The 22,341-nt window shown below is 39.8% G+C and overlaps 1 long non-coding RNA gene across 1 annotated transcript; it reads left to right on the top strand.

Annotated features, from left to right (window-relative positions):
* Positions 1-461: 461 nt before the first annotated feature.
* On the top strand, positions 462-22,079 carry LOC109289425. Its single transcript, XR_002095360.1, has 3 exons — positions 462-673; positions 18,672-18,769; positions 21,890-22,079. It is a non-coding gene; the product is annotated as an uncharacterized LOC109289425 (long non-coding RNA).
* The last annotated feature ends 262 nt before the right edge of the window (positions 22,080-22,341 follow it).

Raw genomic sequence — 22,341 nt, 5'->3', positions numbered from 1 at the left:
TGAACACACTGATGGGGTTGTTCCTTGGCTTTCAAACCTCTATAACAAAATTCATTTTTAAAATAAAATTCCAGCTGAAAGACCAATGAGTCTAACCTACCTAATTCTGAAGGCTACCTCCATATTTCACCATCCTGGTGCAGCGTTGGGTGCCATTTTTGTGGAAGAGTACTGCAGCCTCCCCACCCCCCAACACACACTTTGATTGGCCAAGGGGCCCCAGGAGTCCCTCCCTGGAAGTTCTGCCCCAAGATGGCTGCCTGTCAATCTATGGAGAGGGGTGGGGCTTCCAGGGCCTCTTGGCCTATTAGAGGTGTGCGGACCCTCCTGCCCACTCCCCAGAGATTGACAAGTGGCCATCTGTCAATCTCCAGGAAGGGGTGGGACTTCCAGGGCCCCTCAGCCAATCAGAAGTATTGGCAGGCACATCGCAAAAATCTTCCCGCCCAGTGCTTCAAGACTCCAGGGCTTTCTGCCCTTCTGTTTTTGTGGCTCTCTCTTTTTTTTCTTCTGTCTCTCAGTTGCTGCTGATTTTGTGCTTTTTCATGGTCCCTGCACTGTTTTGCAGGGACTGGGATTGTTCATGGGAAAACTACTAAATTTGCAGTTTTTGCAGAAACTGCAAAATCTTAAATTGAGTAGGTCCCTACCAAGAAGCCATTTTCAGACACCAGTAAAAGAAAGCTGGCATGCTACTCCAAGCTCACAGTTTTCTGTAGCAGATGTGCATAGTCTTATTTACTACTGACTTAATTGTAGCTGTTGTTTCTTACTTATTCATTGCCATGACAGTTGTAGCTGTTATTGTTAGAGCTCAATGTAAATTAATTCTTCTTTCAGGCTACAGAGAACTTCCCTGCATTGGGTCTGCATTGGGGAACATACTGCCTGTTAAAACAGGGTTATCTATATAGCAGGTACTGCTATGTTTTGGATTCCTAAGTTTCATGTGAAATAATACCACAGCTGAGGATCATTTGTTTTTCCTCTATGGAGTTTTGTTTTCTTTTTGTGTCCTTTCCACTGGCAATCTCTTTTTTTTTTTTCATTTTATCACTAATGTTTTTTTTATAGGAACCACTCTGTTTAGCTGACAAGTTTTTCCCCGATGAATTGATGTGCAATCTTTTGTTCGCTCAAGCTGTTTTGTTTCTAACAGAGACAAAATACCTACTTTGTGTCATGTTCTACTGTGTGTGACTAATGAGAACATAACATTTATGAGCTGTACATTTGTATTCTTAGAAGGCTCAAATTAGCACCATTTTTAATATAACAATAATCTTATTAGCACAATTTGCTTGTTTTTGAATGATAACATGCTCAAGCACTTTAATGCTTTAAATTATAGACTTTTATAGACCACTAAAACCATTAGGGTGTTAGAGACAGACCATTTTTGGTTCAAAATGACACCCATATTACAGTCACCCTTAATATGGTTTGAATATGTTTTTTTCCTTTTATTTGATTTTGACCCTGAATAATCTTAACATATCTCTTCTCACTATGGTGTCTTTGTTGCTTTGCAGCATTGTGATCCTCACATTACTTAGTTATATTTGTCACAGTAATTAATGTGTTATGTACATGATAGCTACGATTAAAAGAGCCACAGAGCCAGTCTGGATTTTTTGGCTTAGAAAAATTTGCTGTAGGCATTGCATACACATTTTTGGCAGAATGGTGTCAAGTGACAAGTTGTCTGAAGTTGGAATCATTCATTTCCAGCCAAGTTACTTACTGAAACTCAATCCAGCACAATATTAGAAAACCACTTAAGTAAAAATCTTAATTACTTCAATGGCATATCTACATACTTGGGAATCCAACATGTTCTTATAAGTGTTGCTGGATCAGGGTCTACAAAAGGTACATACCAATATTGTTTTCCTTTCTTTTGTGGGACAGCAGAAAGCAAATAGAGAATGTGACCGCTCAGAAAACATCCACCGTCGTTCGCTGTCAGTACAACAAAACACCGGCAGTTGAAAAGTTTTAGAGGAAGGCAACAATCATTTTGAAATCAAAAGTTTTAAACATATACGGGGAAGAATCAGAGTAAGGGAAGGCTACGTTCGGTGTTTGTTATGTTTTGTGAACCTGGAAGAAAGAAATTAAAGCAACTAGCAAACTAGGTAACTTGAACCTTATTTTATATGCCACTTTCCATAGCTGCCTCCTCTCATTTCCAAAATGGCTGCCTGATTTCCAAAAAAGCCCCAATTTTTCTGTGTCTGTCTTGACTAAATTGTAAGGATTACCTTTTGCCCTTTGATGGTGAAGCTGTGGATTATTCCAGAGACCCAGTGGGAGAAAAAATGCACTCTCCATATACCTAGGCAGCATAAAGGGAAAGAACAGTAGATCAAACCCCAATTCAGACTAGGCCTCATGCTGTCTGGGGCAGGTAAATGCCATATATCCTAATAATTTACAGTGGACAGAGTAAAGCCCCACCCTGCCGCCTTCTGGCACTGGTCGGAGTGGGGATGAATAAAAGGCCTCTTCCTCATCCTAGGAGCTTTGAAGCTCTGGTGCAGAGCTTCGAAGCTCCTAGGATGAGGAATGTCAACTACAAAGATGGCTCCCTACAAGTACCTCCTTTTCTTATCCTCAGATACGCCTGCAAGGCCGCATGAAACCACTTGCTACAAAATGACATTAAATCTTTTTCTGTTTAAAAAAAATGACATTTGTCAACAAAAGACCACCACTATCACTGAGTTCTCATATTCATTTCTGAAGACTAGAAAACAAAAACACAATGAACAGACTACCTCCCTCAGGATCTTAAACTCTCATTTCCTGCGAGCAATGTGTATACTAGCCCTCTTCTCTTAGCGACACTGCAGATCACATAGGGAATAGGACTCTTCACGTTTTTCTTCCAGGCTGGCAGCCTTTGGCCCTTTCTGACGGAGGAATTACCATGGGCTCTTCACCCCTCCTGAGCCACTGAGGGAAAAGGATCAGTCCCTTTGCTCACAGGAAGGCAGACGGAGGTAAGCTGCTGCTGGACTCCTTCTGGTCCTTTCTGTGAGAAGAGACTTGGGCTGCCTATTGTCTTCTTCCTAAGCAGCCCCGAATGGCTGCTGTTCTCGGAGGGAGGGAAAGAGGAGAGACAGCTAATCAAAGGCCGTCCGTGGTAGAGAGCTGGGACTTTTCACGTGGTTTTCAGTCTGGTTCCTGGGCTCACTGAAATCTGGTGGCTTGTGAAAAAATTGTGAGAGTCGGGAAGCATTTGACTTGCCCCTCACCATGCCCTAGAGAACATAGTCACTAGACAGCTGACAGTCCCCAAAGCATGCGACTGCAGAGCAGGAGAAATCTTGGCCATTTGTGGTATCACAGTGCACTGCACATCTTTCAGGCTCAACAGCTCTGTCAATCTGCTCCAAATAGTTTCTAACATTCAATACAGCTGCATTTCACAGACTGAATGACTGCTAGAGTGCATCCAGGCAAGTGCTGCAATTCAAGAACACAACACAAAAGTATCATTATCTTAGTTCTTCTTGGTGTCTATTATGGCAGTCTCCTTACAGGACTTTTCCCAAAGCTTATGTATGAACTGTATCAGAGTTAGGATTGTGTTGTGTGGGGTGCTGTATACCTTAACTTATTGAATGTCCTTGTTTCTAGGAGTTTTAGTCCTGATTTCCTAGTTTTTAGAAATTTGAATTCACTTGATTTAGTGGTCTAAAAAAGTCACAAGCCACTATGACTCTGTGGCAAAGGAAGCTTTTTTGTTAGTAATGAACCTAAGAGCTGAAAGCTGTGCTGTGAATGGCAGCCGGCTGGTGCCTGTTCTGCCCCTGCAGTCTAGGACCCTGTCCTACGAAATGGAGGGAGGTGTGTGGTCTTCACAGGCATGTTCCCCCTGCTTACAGAAGAGCAGCTCCTCCACTCACCTCCTAATAGCATAGCAAGGGCCTGCTCTCTATAGCCCTTTTTCTGGGGGGGTGTCAGTTTCTGTGTCAGATTCTTCTTCGTGGTAGGTCTGACACACAATTTTTTGGGACCCCTTGAAAGATAGTTTTGGGGCCCCCTGATGTGAAGAAGCCAGCATCAGCAGCGGCAGGGGAGTGGGGGGTGGCGAGTGGCTGAAGAAGCTGACAGTAGCAGCGGTGGGGATGGCAAGTGGCCAGACATGAAGCTGAAGCCGGTGGCAGCATCAAGGGTGGGGGGGATGGTCAGCAGTCGGACGCAGGGGACCACTTGGCTACAAGCACCCTGTGCGGCCACAGGTTTTGCAGGATAGGATGGGCTGGCCCTGATGGTAGAAGGAGGTTATTTTCATGATATCTCAGTGTAAAAAGTTAAAATAATTCTGGCAACAGCAACAATAATTTGTGTTCTGTTGCTGCAGGTTGGAAAGAAGAGAGAAGTGGCATCATGCAGGGCTTTCATCCCTCGCTGAGGCTGCAGTAGCTCATGTCTCCCATTTGCTGGTTGGGATGGCATAATTTCTCCTTTGTTTCTGTTGCTAGCAGAAATCGTTGAGTCCTGAGCCTGCTAAGAATTCACTGAGGAAATTTATCTTGTGCACCCTATAAAGTTGATATCCATTTATATGTCTAATTTGCTTGTCCAATTATCACCAATATGCACGCCAATCAAATAACTGCATATGGAAATGACCAATTATTCATTGAAGTGTCCATTTGCATGCTTAATTGCCTAAGTTGCATGTGCAAATTAAGCATTTGATTGCATGCTGGTACACACAGAAACCTAGCAATTCAGGAGCTGAGAGGGGAAGCCCAGCATAGCAGAAAGCCAAATCTGAACCTCTGGAGAAAGTCCTGGTAGGGCTGCCAAGTGCCACTCACCCAGCAGCTTTGGTGAGTTTCAAGCCTAAACTGCAGTTACACTGTCAGCTGCTTGGGGCCACCATGGTTCCTCCTGTCTCTCTGGGGCTCCTACTTATTCCCAAGAAAGCCAGAGCAGCGGTGTTGCCCCCTGCAGATGAGTGCCTCGGTCCTGTTTCTGCACAGCCAACTGCACCCAGCTCCTCCATGGGACTAGGATCCAGCCACTCTCTCCCATTCTCCTAAAATCCCAACTCCCATCGTAGCACCTACTCACTCCTGCAGTTCCAAGTGCCCAGCACCCAGCCATTCTGGCTCCATTACCCCTTGCACAGGCCCTTCCCTTCTTCTGCACAGGAATTTAAATGTAGTTTGGCAGAGCTATGAACAAGCCACCTTGATGAAGTCACTTGCATGCTATAGCTCATATAGGGAATTGCATAGAGTTTAGTGATTATGCATTGGGCATGCCAAGTGGAAAAGTTGTCCTAAGAATAATATTATAGACTAGTATAGCTACTCCTTGCTTAACATCGTAGTTACGTTCTTGAACAATGCAACTTCAAGCAAAACGATGTTAAGCGAATCCAATTACATCACATTAGTTACCTACTAGCGGGCAATGGCCAAACAACATTATAAGCAAACACTGCACAACTTTAAACAAGTGTGTCCTCTAATAGATGAGCGACTTAATAATGAAACAGTGTTAACCAGGATGACGTTAAATGCGGCATACCTGTATGTGTAACAGTGTCTTGCTTCTTGATATGATATTTGACCCCCCAAAAAGTCAAGCATTCCAGTTGTTTAGGAAATCCTGTTGATTCCAGCATCATTCTGTGAACTAAATGTTGCTGATGAGAGTTATAGTGGCAACAAAGCTATATCTGTGACAACTTCACAGATGGGAGGCAAAAGTATAGCACTAAGTTCTTTGTATTCACCATTACTAGTACTTGCTGCTTCAGTTTGATTGCTAAATGTATAGCAATGACTGACAGTACCTGAAGAGAAGACACTTGTGATGAATAATCAGATCTATAGGAAAAGGCTGTTTTATTGACTAAAGAAAGTGGTATGTTAGTGTAATTTTGTTACCGGGTAAAGAAAGTGGAATTGGCTCTGACTAGGGCTCTGCTTTGTTACTCAGCTGTCAAGGTGAATGATGCTAAATTATGACTTTTGGAAATGACACCGAGGTTCCACAATTTTTTGTTGTGGACTGTGATTGAGATGGTATGGATGCAGGCCTGGCGTGAAGCTGGCAGAAAAAAGCAGGAAAAGTAACCTCATCACAGAAGATTCTGAGCATGCCTGGCATGCTCAGCTTCATTAGCATACTGAAGTACTCCAGACTTGCAGCCAAATAGTTGCTTATCTCTCACAATGAGTGCATTAAGTCTCAACACTTTGAATAAGCATATGAGTAATTGTGTTTGACAGCAGTGGAATTATTCATGTTCAAATACTTAACTTCCCTCAGTTGGAGTAAGGAGTTAGACCCAGATTTCCTGTATTCTAGGAGAGTGCCCTCCCCACCAGACTTGGAAATTTGGGAGTATGTCTCAGTCACTCCTGCTGAAGCCATCCTGCTTTGCATAAATATTTGGGTGAGAGAGTCAACCAATCATTGGTTGGCTGGTTATTAAAGAAGCTTCATGACTGAGAGTCTTGAGTGCCTACCTATCTTCAAGAGGACAGATTTAGGTCCCTCTGCATTTCCCAGGCTAGTTCATTTGATTGGCTTCAATAAACTCCAGACTTGGGTTCCTGATTCTTGTTCAGCATTGTGGAAGAACCTGGGGCATGTAATTCTGGCCTAAGGATAACAGTAGGTGGCAGTGTAACTAAAAGTGATGTATTGTAATCCTCTCTTCCTTCCCCTCCTTTATGGATTTTGCCCTTAGTTTTTGATTTGTGAGTTCTGAGAAGCCACAACCACTGGTATATGGCTAATAAGACTAATGATTAAATAATATATTATATTGTATGCTTGTACCTGTGCACACATGCGTGCACACATACACACATAGAACAAAATAAAAAGGGAAGCAGGCAGGAAGTACATTTTGAATGAAGAAAGAAAGTACAAGAAAGAAATCCTTTATTTTCAGTAACAGAGTGTTTTCCCTAATGAGGTAGAATTTATATATAGGGTATTTTTAAGTTGCTATCAACTTCTTGTCTTTAGATGTGGCATGGCTAGAAATGTACATGTGTAGCAAGATCAGTGATAGCTACACTTCAAAGAATTTATAGCATAGCTCTTTCACCCTTGGCAAATAAAGAGTAAAATCCCTCTTGTTTGGTGTATTATTTGATGTTGTTAAGGGGAATGATTAGGGTTTTTCTTTTTCCTTACAAGGAATTTTAATGGAGATACAGGGAAGTTTTTATCTTAATAGCTGTTTTTTGTATTAGATTTGGTATATTTTTGATTCATTCAATAAAATGGAAAAGGTAAATGGAGCAGTCCAGCACTGATTATGAAATATTAGCATAGCACCCAGACAACTCATTCATGATCTGGGTCAATAGTACCAGACACTATAGAAGTGAAGATCTGGTAATAGGAGCTATCAAATCTCTTGATTTTTCTTCTCAGCTAAAATAGGGAGAGAGTCTGGTCCACTTATTCATGCAAGTAGCACCTTACTCCTTGAGCAGTCCTGTTTGGTTCAGTAACTGTGGTGTAAGGTGCTAAGCAGTGTGAGAAAGGGATCAGAATCTGGCATACAGACCTTATCTTAAAACTGTTTATGTACAGACAAATCAGCTTGCATAATAGCTAATAAAATACAAAACTTGAGCAAGAACATTTTCAAAAGTAAGTAGATTTTCCTACTGCAGTGTTCATTATTCATTTCATTGTCCCTCATGGCCTCAGTGTGTGAATTGTTTAGCTTCTCTCTTTTCCACTTGACTGTCTTTTAGCTTTTACCCACAGCTTGACTCATTCTTACCTAGCTACTGTTCTGGTCTCTCTCCCCATTATCTGATGCACTTGCACTCTCTATGAAATGCTGGATTTTTTTAATAGACAGTGAAGCTTTTTGTGACAATTTTTGGATGAAAGATGTTGCGCAAAAGGGAACTGAATGGTTTCCAAAGAGTAGGCTGTGCATTTGGTTTTTGCTTAGGTGAGTGCTTGCAGGGGTTGAAAATGCCACTGACACACCAGGGTGGAAAGTGCCAGAATAAAAGGGATGATAATGAAGAGTGCTTGTTCTGATTCAGCTAAACACTGAATCTCCAATTCATGTAAGGGAGCCTTCATTACCTTTTCCCAGGGTGATTCAAGTCATCTAGATATAAAAAGAATACCTGCTGTGCCTTAGATTACTATGGAGCAAGTCTTCAATTGGAGAAATGAGTTTTAAATTCAAGACCTTCCCCCACACAGGCTTTGATGTATATCTCAGTTTAAGATAATGAAACCAAACTGTTCTAGTCAAATTAAATTTAAGTAATTAGTCACTCAAAGTTGAGAGTCATTTCAGGCCATAGATTCCATAGATATCCATACCATATATTTGTGAACATTTCAAGGAAAAAAATAAGTTATCAGTTTTTAAGTGATGACCAAGGACACCAGGAAGAAACTCTTGCTTTAAATTTCATAAATTTTTTAAATGATTTATTAAAGAGGTAACTAGACTTCAGATCCTCTTACTAGAGGAGAGCTTATAAAGCTGGTTGTCCCATGATATGTTAAGACCTCATGCACTTACTTTGCAACAGAAACTTATCTGAAGGAGAAAAAAGGTCATTCTCTAGAAGTGACATGGGAATATGGCACAATTGTTCTGCTAAACATTACTTTGCAAAACAAGGCTAGACAAACCTGCAAATCAAGTAAGTACAAGTTTCTTTTGCTTGCTTTCAAGCAATTTATTTTTCCACTTGAACTACCTTATTAGGGAAACTGATTAAGACTTTGGAATTATTTTTTTTCTATGAGCAAGACTCAGTGAGACTTGGAAAAAAATGTAATGATGTTAATTTCCATAAGATGAACTGAACCATAAAGAAGTGACAGGAGTGGTGATCAGTTGTTTAAAGCCCTGTAAGATTTGGCTCAGTAAGGTTACCACAGTAGTGTTCATATAGGAAGCAAGGAGTTCACAGTACTGTATCTAAAATGTTATTAAAGATCAAGTAGAACTGTTGACAGTGCAAGTTACGTAAGTAACACACACCTCTCTGGAGAGGGAATAAAGAGCAGAATTCCTCTTTCAAGGATGCAGCATTGTTAGTTTGACTCATAGGCAGAATTAGAGGCAATTGCAACCCTGTGAGCCTCCCAAACTGCCAATCTGTTCTATGTACTACCCAGCATGTTTCTGTTCTTAATGCAGTTTTATTGCCATGTTATCTAGTTGACCTCCATTTGTGCTGTGAGCTTGTTTGAAACTTCTGTATGTCACAATTGGTCACTGACATTTTATTAAGATGACATGAGTATTAAAGAGCATTCAAGATCTTTGACTGTGCTTTGTTACAGAATAGAAACCATAGTTGGGAGAGCCCTGGTAGGAAATTCTCTCCCTGTTCCTTGCATTTTAAAGACAAGCCATTGGACATGAAACAGTGAAACAAAGATTGGTAAGCCCCTGGGAAGAGTAAGCTGTACTAGAAAGGCTAGTAGCATCCCATTGTGAGGACTCAAATGTACATGCTTAGCTGGCTGGTCAGAGTAGTATGAAGTGTAGCAAATGCATTCCTTGTTTAGTGGTTTGTTTTGCTTACTTTATTGAGAATTCTCTTTTTCCCTTTTGTTCTTCCCTTTTGGTGAGTCTTCCACTGGGTTTTTTGAACTAGGAGCAACTTATTTATTCCACTCATCAATATTTAAGGTGCGTTGCCATCAGAGGCAGTCTGGCTGACATTGCACATGTCTGTAGCTATCCTTTCTATTGTTGTGTGGAGGGGAAGAAAACATGAAAAAGATTGAGCACTCCTCCCCCCCAGCAAGGGAGCCAAACTTTATATGTGTAACAGGGAACCTTGGGTCCCCGTTACTTAGAGAAACTTAAAAAGAGAAACTCACCAAGCTGGCGACGAGACAACCAGAAGGAGGATGTCACCAGCTGACACCAGGAGCATTCGCTGCACCCGGGGAGAAGGATAAACCTTGTTAATTACCAACTACCAGGAGGACAAATAAAAAGAAGTTATGAATGAGCAGCAGACCCCCAGAAGGGGAATTGAGAGCCATGGCGAGAGAGACCAATGGAGCTGATTTCATGCGGAGGCACGAGAGCAATGGAGAGCAGCGTACTGCAACGAGCAAGTATCAAGGTGGATCACAACCTCAGGACTAGGTGGTAAAGCCTAGACCAGGTACCAGGAATTAATTAGACACTTTCCAACAAAGTTACGGAACGGGGGGAGGGGAGGCCAATAAAGAGGCCAATTTGTACTTGGTTTTTCGTGAGTTTTTTTATGGGTTTCCATTAAGGACCAAGAGCTATTAGAGGTCATGCTCCCAAAGGCCAGGCTTAGGCTGATTGCTGGAAAGTGAGCAGACCTCCAGACACAGAGGCATTAAGAGAATAAAAGTGAGAATATCAGTTTCAACTATGATTAGAACACAGAGTTACCCTCACGTTTCTTTGAATTAACTCCTATCAAGTCATGGCAGGTGAGAAAAACATGGGCAGGAAACTTGGAGTCAGTTTTTCCTCTTTATTATTGACGTGGGAGCCCCTGCTCACAATATGCTACAGGAGGTTCCATTCCTAAATGAAATGCGTAGGAGTGAAGACAGGGTTGTAGAAGATTCAAGCTTTATCCGCCATGTCAAGCAGGAATGAAATACACACTTCACCCTTTGAAAGACTGGCAGAGTTTCTGCTCCATCACACAACCTCTTCCCCAACTGCAAAACCAAACCTGCTCCATTACTAGGTTTCTTCTTAAAATGGATCTAGGTGCCCTAACTTGCTCAGAGGCCTGACAGCTATAGTTGGATTCAAACCGCTTGTCTCTCCATAGATGCAGGGAATATAGTCATTAAAGTCATCTTGATCCTGTTGCTAGTGGTTAGAGCCCACCATGAATATTGTTAATACCACCCTGATCAGAACCATCTTATGTGGGAATTATTACCATGTATTAGAACAGGAATTGAAGGGAGAAGGAGTAAAAAGGTACAGCAGAGGTTGGTATAGACTAGAGTCACAGCTCCTTACTAGTACAGCCTTGTGAACTGCTTCATGAATAATTTTACCACAGAGTTATCCTCACTGAAAAATGGCAAATTCTGCAAGAAAAGGGTTTATCTATACCCAGATGGAGAAATACATTTCTACAAAATAAAAACTAGTAGTAGTATCATCTCATTTATTACAAAGGATTAACAAAAATGGATTGAGTTCAAAGAAGTCTGTTTAAAAAAAATACCTCCCAGTTAATGTACTTCAACTTTCAGACCAAAATAGTGAAAAATTTAAGAGCACTAGTGTGTTTCCTTAACATTTTTGCTCCTCTAATTACAGCATCATCTCAGTTTTTATGAAAATTTTAAGTATTTCTTCTTTCAAAGGAAGCATTCTGTGAATGCTTAAGATTACAAACAGAAATGGAACATAAAAAGCCCCCGATATATAGTTTGTTTGTTTGTTTAAATCTCAGTTTTAACCCAAATCACACGATTTTTTAAAGCTAGCTCTGTAACTGGAATGTTTTGGCAATATATTTCAACAAACAAAATAGGAACATATTATATTAAATACATTTATAAGAAAATAAACTATGAAATAGAATTAGGAGGGGGAATGCTGTTTGTATTTTTCCTAAGATACTCAGGTAAAAAGAAAGTAGCCCATGGTTGAAGTTACACAATGCAGTTAGGGGCACCCTTCCACCTTATAAGAGAAAAATAGTTATTTAAACAAACAAACTTCCTAAACTTCTGTGGCTCCTATATAAGATATACTTTTATAAACAACCAGTTCAATACATCTAAAAATAAAACCTTATTGCCTTTTCCTGGGGATTTATATGGTTGTTGCATCAGTTTAAAGGTAATAAATGTAGCTTATTTGGATTAAAACTACATCTCCTTCAAATTTTTCATTTTTTTTTTTTTTTATACAACCTCCACTGATAAGGACAAATGCAATTTTCACCATCAGTGGATCTGAACAGACAATTACATTAAAGCAAATAGAATTGAGTGAAACCAAGGATGAAAACACTTTACTTTTCTAATGTGGAAACAAAGTGTAAACTAAATATATCAAATGTCCCTGTCCTTAGAAATATTGTCATTATCCCTCACCAACCCATCACTAATATGGGACTGAATAGCAGTTGTCAATCTTCATGCAGCCTACATACTTAGTGGTCCATCTCCCAGTCATTTTCAAACTTACGTCTCAATAAAGTCAAGGTCAACAGCTGTCACTGTGCCCCTAAGTAGCAAATATTCTGGAACAGCTCTGATTATAACTACAGCAACCTCCCTAACCACTTCCTATGCCCAGGTGAGCAACATCTTGAAAGGTCACAGGCTTGCAGGTGTTTATGCCTTTATTGTGAGACCACAAAGACACCCAGGAGAAATAAATTAGTATTTTAGGAATAGCATAAGCTTTAAATTTACCTTTTTGAAAGCATGAAAACCAATGCTGTTATTGAAATAAAAGGTTATAGCCAAAAGATTGCTTCATTGAGCTTTGTTTTCAGATGAGGGTTGAGAGGAAAATAATGCTGTATAAAGAACCAATGTATTTGCCAGAGTGATTACAACAGGGAATGGTGAAAATTGTACTTGTCTCTTTTAAATGGAGGTAGTGCAAAAAGACTACACTGTTAAGGGTGCTTACTTTATTTCTTAACAGTATTCCTTTTATTTTTCTCTGATAGAGAACCATAGACCTTTTTTATATAAAGTAGATCAGAATGAGGGGAAGCACTGAATGTAATATTCATAGGACAGTATTTTTAATATTACTTCAAACAATGTCAAGTGATTGCTAGCTATAGATGTGGACTTTGTTAACTCAAGGTATAATTTGAATGTTACCCCTTATAGAAATCCCATTCAGACATAGAAATCCTTAGCTCAAGATAACTGGGGATTTTTTTAGCTGGTCTGCCAAGGCATGTGTTGAAGCTAGAGCTAGTAATGTAGTAAGGACTCTGCTTTGAGTCCCCTCTGGGGTATTTGTGTCCCCACCTGGTGCCTGGAAGTTCTTCACCTTGTATAAAAATAGGCAGAGTATTCAAAAGACATCCTCAAACCTAGTATTACGTGTCGTCTGTCAGACGGGAAAAAGACTCTTTCCCCTCCAACCCCCACCTTTCCTATCATCACTATCATGTAGCCTCCTACCCTGAATCTAAACTGTTTGTTCTCTTGTGGTTTAGCTTCCTACCTCAGTCCCAGGTATAGGTGGGAAAATGAGGAAAGGAAAGCTAGTCATATAAAGTTCCCATTCATTTAATGTAGCATGGTACACTTTGCCTAAGTCCAAATCTTCCCAAGTACTCTTAACTGGTTTGAGTTTCACACTCTTATTACCAAGGTTTTGAAAAGGTACAGAGTTCAACTCTTTTACCAGCTATCAGGGTTCACCTGTGGTTCTTTGTGGACCAGAAACAGGACTATTTTAGGTACTGACTAGTGTAAAACTGAATTCTTTCAACAGCTGCCACATGGCAAGTTTGTATCTATGGTTCCATGTTCCCAGTTTCCCTGCAACTGAAGTGCTGTCTTTGATCATTTTTGCAATATGATGCAATTCCACCAACAGCTGCTTCTACATTTTGTGTATAGGTAAATGTGAACGATTATCAGCTGCTATAATGAGTGAAGCCATTTCTGGTTCAAGGTGTACAGTGTTCAACAGGACAAACACTGCCGTTGTTCACTATCTCAACTTCTTAAGTATTTCCAGTTCCTAATGCATGGTGCACACTGTTGGATTACAGTGCTTACCTCTCCAGTAGTAGAAAGACAAGAATCCCAGGGATGACAGTGATATCCATTGTTGCACTGTTACACTGGGATCAAAAGGTATGCATTTGTTAGGCTTGTAGTTCATTAGTTTCATCGCTTCTCAGCCTTTTGGCTAAGATCAAGTGCACCTGGCAGACGCAACCCCATGCATCTGGGTCCATGAAGGCAGTTTTCTTAAGCATTCCCAGGGATAACTGTTCTTCTGGCACGGTTCAGAACCCGCCGAGGTGTTGGTGCTTAAAGCCCACTTTATGGAAATGGGAGGCTCCTCCCTAGCTTGGTCCTTCAGCCATATGGCTGAGAGCAGGCAAAACCTGGGGGCATCTGAACCCCAAGCCTTTAGGCTTAGGCCTGCACATAGGATGCATGCCAAAAGATTTTGGAAATATTTGAAGCCCCTGGTGCAGGTGGAGGATGTTTGCCGGTTGTAGGGCCTCTTATGGTTCTGGACTGAGTCACAGATTTAGACTTGATTTGGGTGATTTGGCTTGGAACACAAAAAATGTCTTTAAAATTAAAAAAATGTAGTTCATTAGTTTCATGTTAAATATGTCCATTGTTTCCACTTTAGAATTGTGCAATGTTAAAAGCAGGAGTACAAGCTTAAAACACATTTTTATGTTTAGAATGCAAAAAGTTAGCACGTGGCATTAGTAGACTTTTCAAGCTGTGCTGGAGTCGTACACCAAAAGCCTCCTATAATACCATGGGCACTAGCAATTGTCACCACCGGAGAACAAATCACATGCTTTGCTGTCTTGCATACTTTTGTTGCCACAGCATCAACCATAGACCTTCCAGTACTCAATTGCTTCATTAGTGACCTGTAACTGTCTGGGTTTCCAGATAGCAAAAATTACCCACTTTTGTACTGATAAAGCAGATCACGTCTGTGTGACTTAGCTCAAACTCAACATACATTTCCATGAGGTTCTTTTTTCATACACAAATTCTGAGTCTACTGGTGGTCATGCTCAGTCTGAGTTACTATGTAGTATGTCTGGGGTCCTACTTAAAACAAATCTGAATCCCTAAGAAGATGGAATTCTTATGAAACTGCAACAAGCATCATTGTATAGCAATAATACGGGTCTGTGTTATCTAATTAAAGCATGTTGAAAGCTGCTGAAAAACCTCTCACTGTATTTCATGCTGTGTTAGTGGCTTCTGCTTTTGAAAGAACAACTACAGAAAGGTCAGATTTCATAAAGGTCATCACACAGAGTGGAAACCCTGGCTTTCCAGATGAATGCAGACACAGAAAAGAAACAAAAGTGATATGTGCCAATAACTTCCAAAGCTAACAGATCTTCCTTGTACATGGCCAGAAAGGATTGAAAAGTTTCACAAAATTCACTGCCCAAATTTTGAAAGAGAACTCAGAATAATGCAGTACAAAGAACTGGGAGTCCTGGCATCAGTCACATTGCTGTTGCTACAGTGAGACCATTGTAACCTGAGAAAAGATTGGGTTGGCCTTTTGCTTGTGGCCACTTTTGCTTGAGCTAAGCTACTTCAAAGCATCATAGCATCAGCCACACTACTATAACAAACTACGAAGATGTACTCTATGATTATTTTGACTTTGTCCAATTATTACGCAAGTTGTACATTTCTACTATTACCTCTTTTTTAGACACTTTGTGACATTCCTTAATCCTATTCCTTCAATCAGTAGCTGTCATTTGGCACTTGTATTTTCTCCAGGATTCACTTCGGTGTTTTATTTCCTGTCACTAATTTAAACAACTGACTGTGACTGCTTGCTGATAAGGATCTAGATGGGTAAAAGGAATTAGTGGCAGGATACCATTCCTTTTGCTTTCAGGTTACCAAATCTAGGGTTGGGAAATACCAGCCTTGGTGGAATTAATTTAGTGGTCTCAGATCACTTCTTCATTAAAAAAAAACAAACCAACTTCAACTAGCATTGATGGCCTCCTGGAAGAGGTCCTTTAGAGGGAGCAGCTCTAGACTCATAGGTTGTTAGGGGCTGGAAGGGACCTTACAGATCATCAGGTCAAGCCCCCCCACCCCCAACCCCCCTGCTCTAGGCAGGAAGACAACTGAGGTTAGGTGACCCCAGCAAAGTGATGGTCCAATCTCCTCTTGAAAACCTCCAGGGTAGGTGACTGCACCACCACCGGAGGGAGCTTATTCCACAGTTTGGATACCCTGACTGTGAAGGAGTTTTTCCTGGTATTAAGCCTGAAGCTGCCTTCCAGGAGTTTGTATCCACTGGTCCCGGTCTTCCCCAGGGGTGCCCTAGTGAACAGTTGTTCACCGAGCTCCTTATGCACTTCTCTGATAGCCGCTATCAAGTCCCCTCTCAACCTTCTCTTCTTTAGACTGAAGAGGCCCAGGTCCCTCAGCCTTTTCTCATATGGCGTGCCTTGCAAGTCCCTGATCATATGGGTGGTTCTTCTCTGAACCCACTCAAGTTTTTCCACATCCTTACTGAAGTGCAGTTCCCACAGCTGGACCCAGTACTCCAACAGCAGTCTCACCAGTGCCGAGTACAGTGAGAGTATCACTTCCTTAGTTTTACATGAGATGCATCGGTTGATGCATGCCAGCATGTTGTTTGCCCTGCTGGCCACCACATCGGACTGATGGCTCATGTTCATGAGATGGTCAGTCATTACCCCTAGGTCCCTTTCAGCCATGGTGTAAGTCAGGCTGTCACCTCCAAGCCTGTATGTATGTTGAGGGTTATTTGCCCCCCAGTGGAGCACCTTACACTTGGAAGTATTAAACTTCATCTGATTCTGGCCTGCCCAACTTCAAGCCTTCATCTGGTTCCAGTCTGCCCAACCTCTAGATTTAGGCAGCCCTCCTACCGTACTGCTGTACCTATTTTCTGGAATTTTCTTTAGTCAAAGAATAGAAATTGGTTCCCTGCTTTACTGCATTTTGGAACAGATATTTATGAGAATACTGATTAAGAAATAATCTCTGAACTTAAAAATTACTACCTAAAACAGTGGTTCTCGACCTTTTATACTTGGAAAATACCAGCACTTGGTTTTCATTCATATTTTTATTACAAAAAAAAAGAATAGGGAAATTTCTCTGTTACAAAGAACTCAGAAGGACCACAACAAGTCTGAATGTCTTTAATGGTATGGATTCTTATTTGAAATCCCTGGATTTACCATGTCAATTTGTGTTTGCATACCTAACAGTGCTAACATTGTGTGGCACCCTTCAACACCCTTGAAAGGATCTCGAGGCACCCCAGGGTGTTGTGGCACCCTGGTGGAGAATCATTGATATAATATCAGTCCAGAATTGTATTGATTACAGTAACAACAGTAACAATTGCCCTTAATATATATATTACATGTAAGACTAAGCGAACCCATTCTCCACTGTTTTCTCAAAGCCACTTAAACCTAAATATTTTACTTACTTGGTGGTTTCAAAACCTACCTTGACTTTTTTCAAACCATATATTGTTCATGCCCCATGCAACATCTCAAGAAACTGGTATAGGAAAATATTCATATGCGGGCCACTGGTAGTGATTAAATATTGTCCTCTTGGTAACCAGTTTTGCTTTTATCATATGTATTTGGAAGAAATTAACTTCCTTTTTAAGGGAACAACCTTGTTATAAACCTTCCAAAGATCCAAACAGAAATATTAATAATGAAAAAAGGTACCTTTTCCTTCAGATGTATTTTGATTTGATTTGTATGCTAGCTGTTGAATAGATTTGTATGCAATTTGTATGGAGGGTCCCCAAACTGTGCTGTATAGCGAGGCTTAAAAATAAAATCCATAGCTTCTGCATTGTGCAGAAAATGTCCATTTCCTTTGTGCACACATGTATACAGAAAATTGCTCTAGGCTTAGAAAAAGAAAAAGATTTTTAACAGCAGGGTGTTGCTTGATAATAAATATTCTGATGTAAAAAATTTACATCGTAAAGGATAAATGTGCAACAATAAAATGAAACTCAAATTAATCTCAGAAAATTATTGTTTTGCATGCTAAAACTTGGTATTGTTTTGATTGTGAACGTTAGTATATCCCCTTAGGTGGGAGGGAAGTAAAACAAGCAGCTCAAGACCCTGGATAGCAAAAATGAAAGAAATGAAGCAGTATTTAAAATAAATAAATAAAAAGCTACAGCTACAATGCAGAAAATCAAATGGAGTTAACAAGTCTACTCAGGCTTCCAGAGTTCATTACCATTCATTCATTATATGTCCCAATGAAGAATGAATCTGATACGTTGCTCATAAAAGTTAGTAAGAGTGACAACTGGTTAGATCCAGTACTTAAAAATATGAATCATAAGTCGTGTCAATGAGATGCAGAGAAACATATGTTTATTTTTATGTTGGTAGCAATAGAGTAGCTAATATTTCCTTAGCAGCATATCAGTGCATTTAATCATATTCTCAGTGTACTTTTATTGTGGTGTTATTAAAATCCGTTATTACTAGAATCGTCACACATTTTAATTCTGTATTCATTTCTTTCACAGCCAAACCACGGTATTGAATATCTTTTCTTTTAAATAAATTATTTCAGAATATAAAGAGTGTGAGCTGAAAGAATGATGCAGTGCAGACTGGAGAGAAAATAGTTCATGCTTAAAGATTTACTCCCATGTCATTTAAACATTTCTACACTTTAGTTATTTCTTTTCAGCTTTGTGTTTAGTTTTTCCAATCTGTTTCATGCCCTTATAAATAATCCATCTATCACCACAATACCATCGTGCTATGTTGTCCCATATTAGGGCCTCTGAAGGTTTGGTGTTTGTTAGATGAGAATTGAGAATTAATTGAGATAAGAAAAATGGATGAAAGAGAAAATGTTTTGAAATAATGTTCTGACTATTAAGTCTCATTTTCTTTTCATTGTCTGGACAGGTGTGCATGGGAGTTGGAGAAAGGATGAGCCCCATAGCAATACTTCTATGCACAGATCAACTACTATGTACTTCAAGAAAAGCAAAATAGTTTTTCAGGTAATATCATTTAAGCTAAAAATTTCTCATGGAAGAAAGCCTTTTGTCTTGAGGTCTTACAGACATACAGACTCATTGTCCTAAATGAGCTAACACCTTTTCCTTGGACAGCTGTGGTTCATTTAATTGCCGTTCATTCCAGAAACAAGTTTTGTGTGTAAAGGGTTACACCAGTCTTCTTTTGTCCCGAGTTTTGCTTTGGATCAAATCAGAACCACCTCAAAGCAGATGTTGGCTTGCTTTTAGCTTTGTTGGAGCAACCTGTAGTTGGCAGAGCTGTTAGACCAGCTTTTTTAGACAATTGGTCCAATAAAAGTTATCACCAAAAAAAGTCTTGCTGCTTAAATATTTTCTGAACCACCACGTCTACAACACCACTCCAATCTTTGTATTCCAAGAACTTTTAAAACCAAAGCTATTTGATATTTTACTTATTCATTCTCTAAATTAAGTGAGCAGTGATACTCCCCCTCAAAAATTCACTAACTTTAAATGTTCTGTAGTGCTGTTTCCCAAAGTGAAACCAAATCCACAATCCTCTTATTTTTACATACTCCATTCCCCTATCCCTGCCCCCCCACCCCCAGGAAGCAGGCAAACTAACTGATTAAAAAGTCATAGCAAAGTTACTGCAGGGAAAACAGGGGTCTCAGTGATACAAATAGTAATGACATAAAAGAAAGAGTGAATTGATAAGGTGATGGGTGGTTTCTGGAAGAATTTCAGGAAGGGTTGGGCATCATTACATACACATATACTACAGACATAAAGCTGGGGAGATGTCCTGCAGGAGATGAGATCAGAAAGGTGGAAGATACTTGGAACTGTACCACCACAGTGGTTTTATTTGATAGTAGAAATTACAGTTTTCAGGAAAATCATAAATTTCTAAGGCATTATAATGATATCTTTACATGTCACACTGTAACACTCATAATTCAGGAATGCAAATTTAGTATATTTTTCAAGTCTTCAGCCTTCGGGCATAAGTAGTCTAGTTGGGTAAGAAGAGTGACTTCACTTGGTTGAAATTAACATCTCTGCTGGCTTTGATTAAATGTTGACTACAACTGGGGGATAAATATTGTTTAATAAAGTAGCCTAAACAAGCAGTTGTTCTTCCACTGAGCATGTAAATTCTGCTGAACAAATGGAAAGTGTTTTGTCTGTCAGTTAATTAAGTTACATGAGTTTAGAAAGTGCATTGTTGTTTAATGAAAGTAAACAATACTGTTTGCATCTCTCTGAACTATGAATATCCCAAGGCTTAAAGAATCATCTGGGGTCCTTTCTCTAAGACTGAACCTTTACGTAGTGCAGGCAGGGTGCAAAGAGCACTAACAGACATATATGGTAGCAACATGGTGCTTCTATTAATAATAATCCAGATTCATAGTCTTTGTGAAATCGGATGCATAGCATGAATCTAGTCATGTTCTATATCGCACATAGGGTCAAAATAATGATTCTTACATTTCATATTTTATTGATGAAGTAATATATTTTTTAAAATACCTGACAAATTATAAGTTCAGAGGTTCTATTTGCTTACTTAACTAAAAATTCAAATCATTAGATGACCCTCTTGAACCTACAGAATTGGTTAGCTATTTAATGAGAATATGATTATTTGAGAGCTGCCTGGTGCCACCTGTTTCTTTCAGGCTGGAAATGTAAAGAAAACTGTCACTTTTGATTGAACTAGGAAGTACAGAGGTGTATGAAATTGAGAAAATAATCAGAAAAATATTTTAACATTACCCTCTCCTTCTCTCTCTCTCTCTCTCTCTCTCTCTCTCTCTCTCTCTCTTTCTCTCTTTCTCTCATGAGCAGAGCACAGCTTTGGGTCACTTGGGTTGAACCAGTTTTGATACAATTCTAGTTCATAGATGGTATTTCAGAAGACACCACATAAATAAAGTATGACTTGAAAGATATGGAGGAATATTCTGTTGTTAGGTAAATGTTTAATTTATATTAGTTCTCAAGGGAGTTGCATGTGTCTGTTGAGAGAAGTCATTTCATTAGCAGCAGAGACAGTGCATTCAGGATAAGGTACCCACTTTAGTGTGTTATTAGACAGTAGCTGACAAGCTCCGGTCTTGATATGAGGGTATATTGGGATTACTAAAAATTGCTAGATATGATTGAGGATTAGTGTGGCAACAACTGAATGTGCTTATGTTGATTCTATCCATCAAATGCTTTTGGATTGGAGATTATTTATTAGAGAATGGAAACACGTGCTAAAATTCATTATTCTAATGAAGTGTGGCTGCCATATGGTATGATATCACTGATGTCATGAGAGATCAAAACAGAGAACTCCAGTAGCAGAAAAAGTCTCCATCACATAAGTTAAAGGAATTGCTGAGTTAGCTGCCACTAAATGTAGTCTCTTACCCAGACTAGGATTTGTTACTAACAAGAAACTTCTCATAAGTACATAAGTAAGTCACTGTATTATTATGTGTCTCCTCTATCAATGGCTCAATTCCATAGGCAGAACATACGAAACGCAGCTTTGTACGCTTAGTCGCATCATTGTTGGATATCCATGCTTAGCAACCTTTGGAGACATTGCCAGAAACAGAAGGGGAGCATACTTTCAGAACTCCTTCCTTCACCATTCAGCAATGAGTACCTGAAGGCTTTCTTAAAACCATTATATGAAGTATGAAACTTTAACAGCCTACGGGTAATATTCTTGGAAGTGCCTAAGGCCATGTTTGTAGGGAACTTAACAGGCCTGCCATTGGCATCGTCAGGTATGCCAGTCTGCTTCATTTTGCTGTCTGCTATATTGGCAGCAGCACAGCTGTGTTTGTATGGCACTTCAGGACAGGTGGTTAGGACTGCCAAGTGACAGGCTCCTAGCTTCCATTCTGTTCCCCGGTATATCTGGTCCTGAGTGCCCAGATCACTTGGGCTGTTGTGAAAAAGTTGCTCTGTCACTGAAACTACTGCTCCACCTATTTTTTCATATTTATTCTGCTACTGTAGTTGGATGTGAGTAGAGAAGTGAGAGCATGCTGTTTTTCCTCTAGTGCTTTTTTTATTTTACTACTACAGCAATAGTTTTTACAAAATAATTTTTAGTGCACTTCCTTTATTTTATAGAATTTGATGGCATTATATCATGACAAGTATAAAGAAAAGAATGATTACAGCAAGATCAGCTATAGAGAGCCTGTATTGTGTTGATCATTTCCAGTTCATGGACATCAGGCAAGTTTTGGCCACATGTAGCTGCAGCAAGCCAAGAAGAACCAGACCATGAGGAAAAAATGCCAGAAGCAGTTTGCTGTCTCATGTCAACAACACTCTGCGGACAGATCCCAGAGTGCTGAGTCTTCTGGGTTAATGTTTCATCATACTTTTGCCAAATCTAAAACTGTACCAAGTTCAAGTTGGTTCAGACTTGAATGTTTACTGAGCAGCTTACCCAAGCCTGTTCATTAGAACTATACAGTGTATATTCTGCCCCAATAAGCAGTTAAAATTAGCTTCTTTATTAAATGCTAAAGGAGATTTAAGAAAATATTGTGACATACACAAAAAAGTATGTTAAT

Source organism: Gavialis gangeticus, unplaced genomic scaffold (assembly GCF_001723915.1).
Source record: "Gavialis gangeticus isolate Ggan-Ray unplaced genomic scaffold, GavGan_comp1, whole genome shotgun sequence".
Classification (NCBI taxonomy): domain Eukaryota; kingdom Metazoa; phylum Chordata; order Crocodylia; family Gavialidae; genus Gavialis; species Gavialis gangeticus.
The sequence above is the reverse complement of the archived record's forward strand: the minus strand, read 5'-3'. Positions and strand labels throughout refer to the sequence as shown.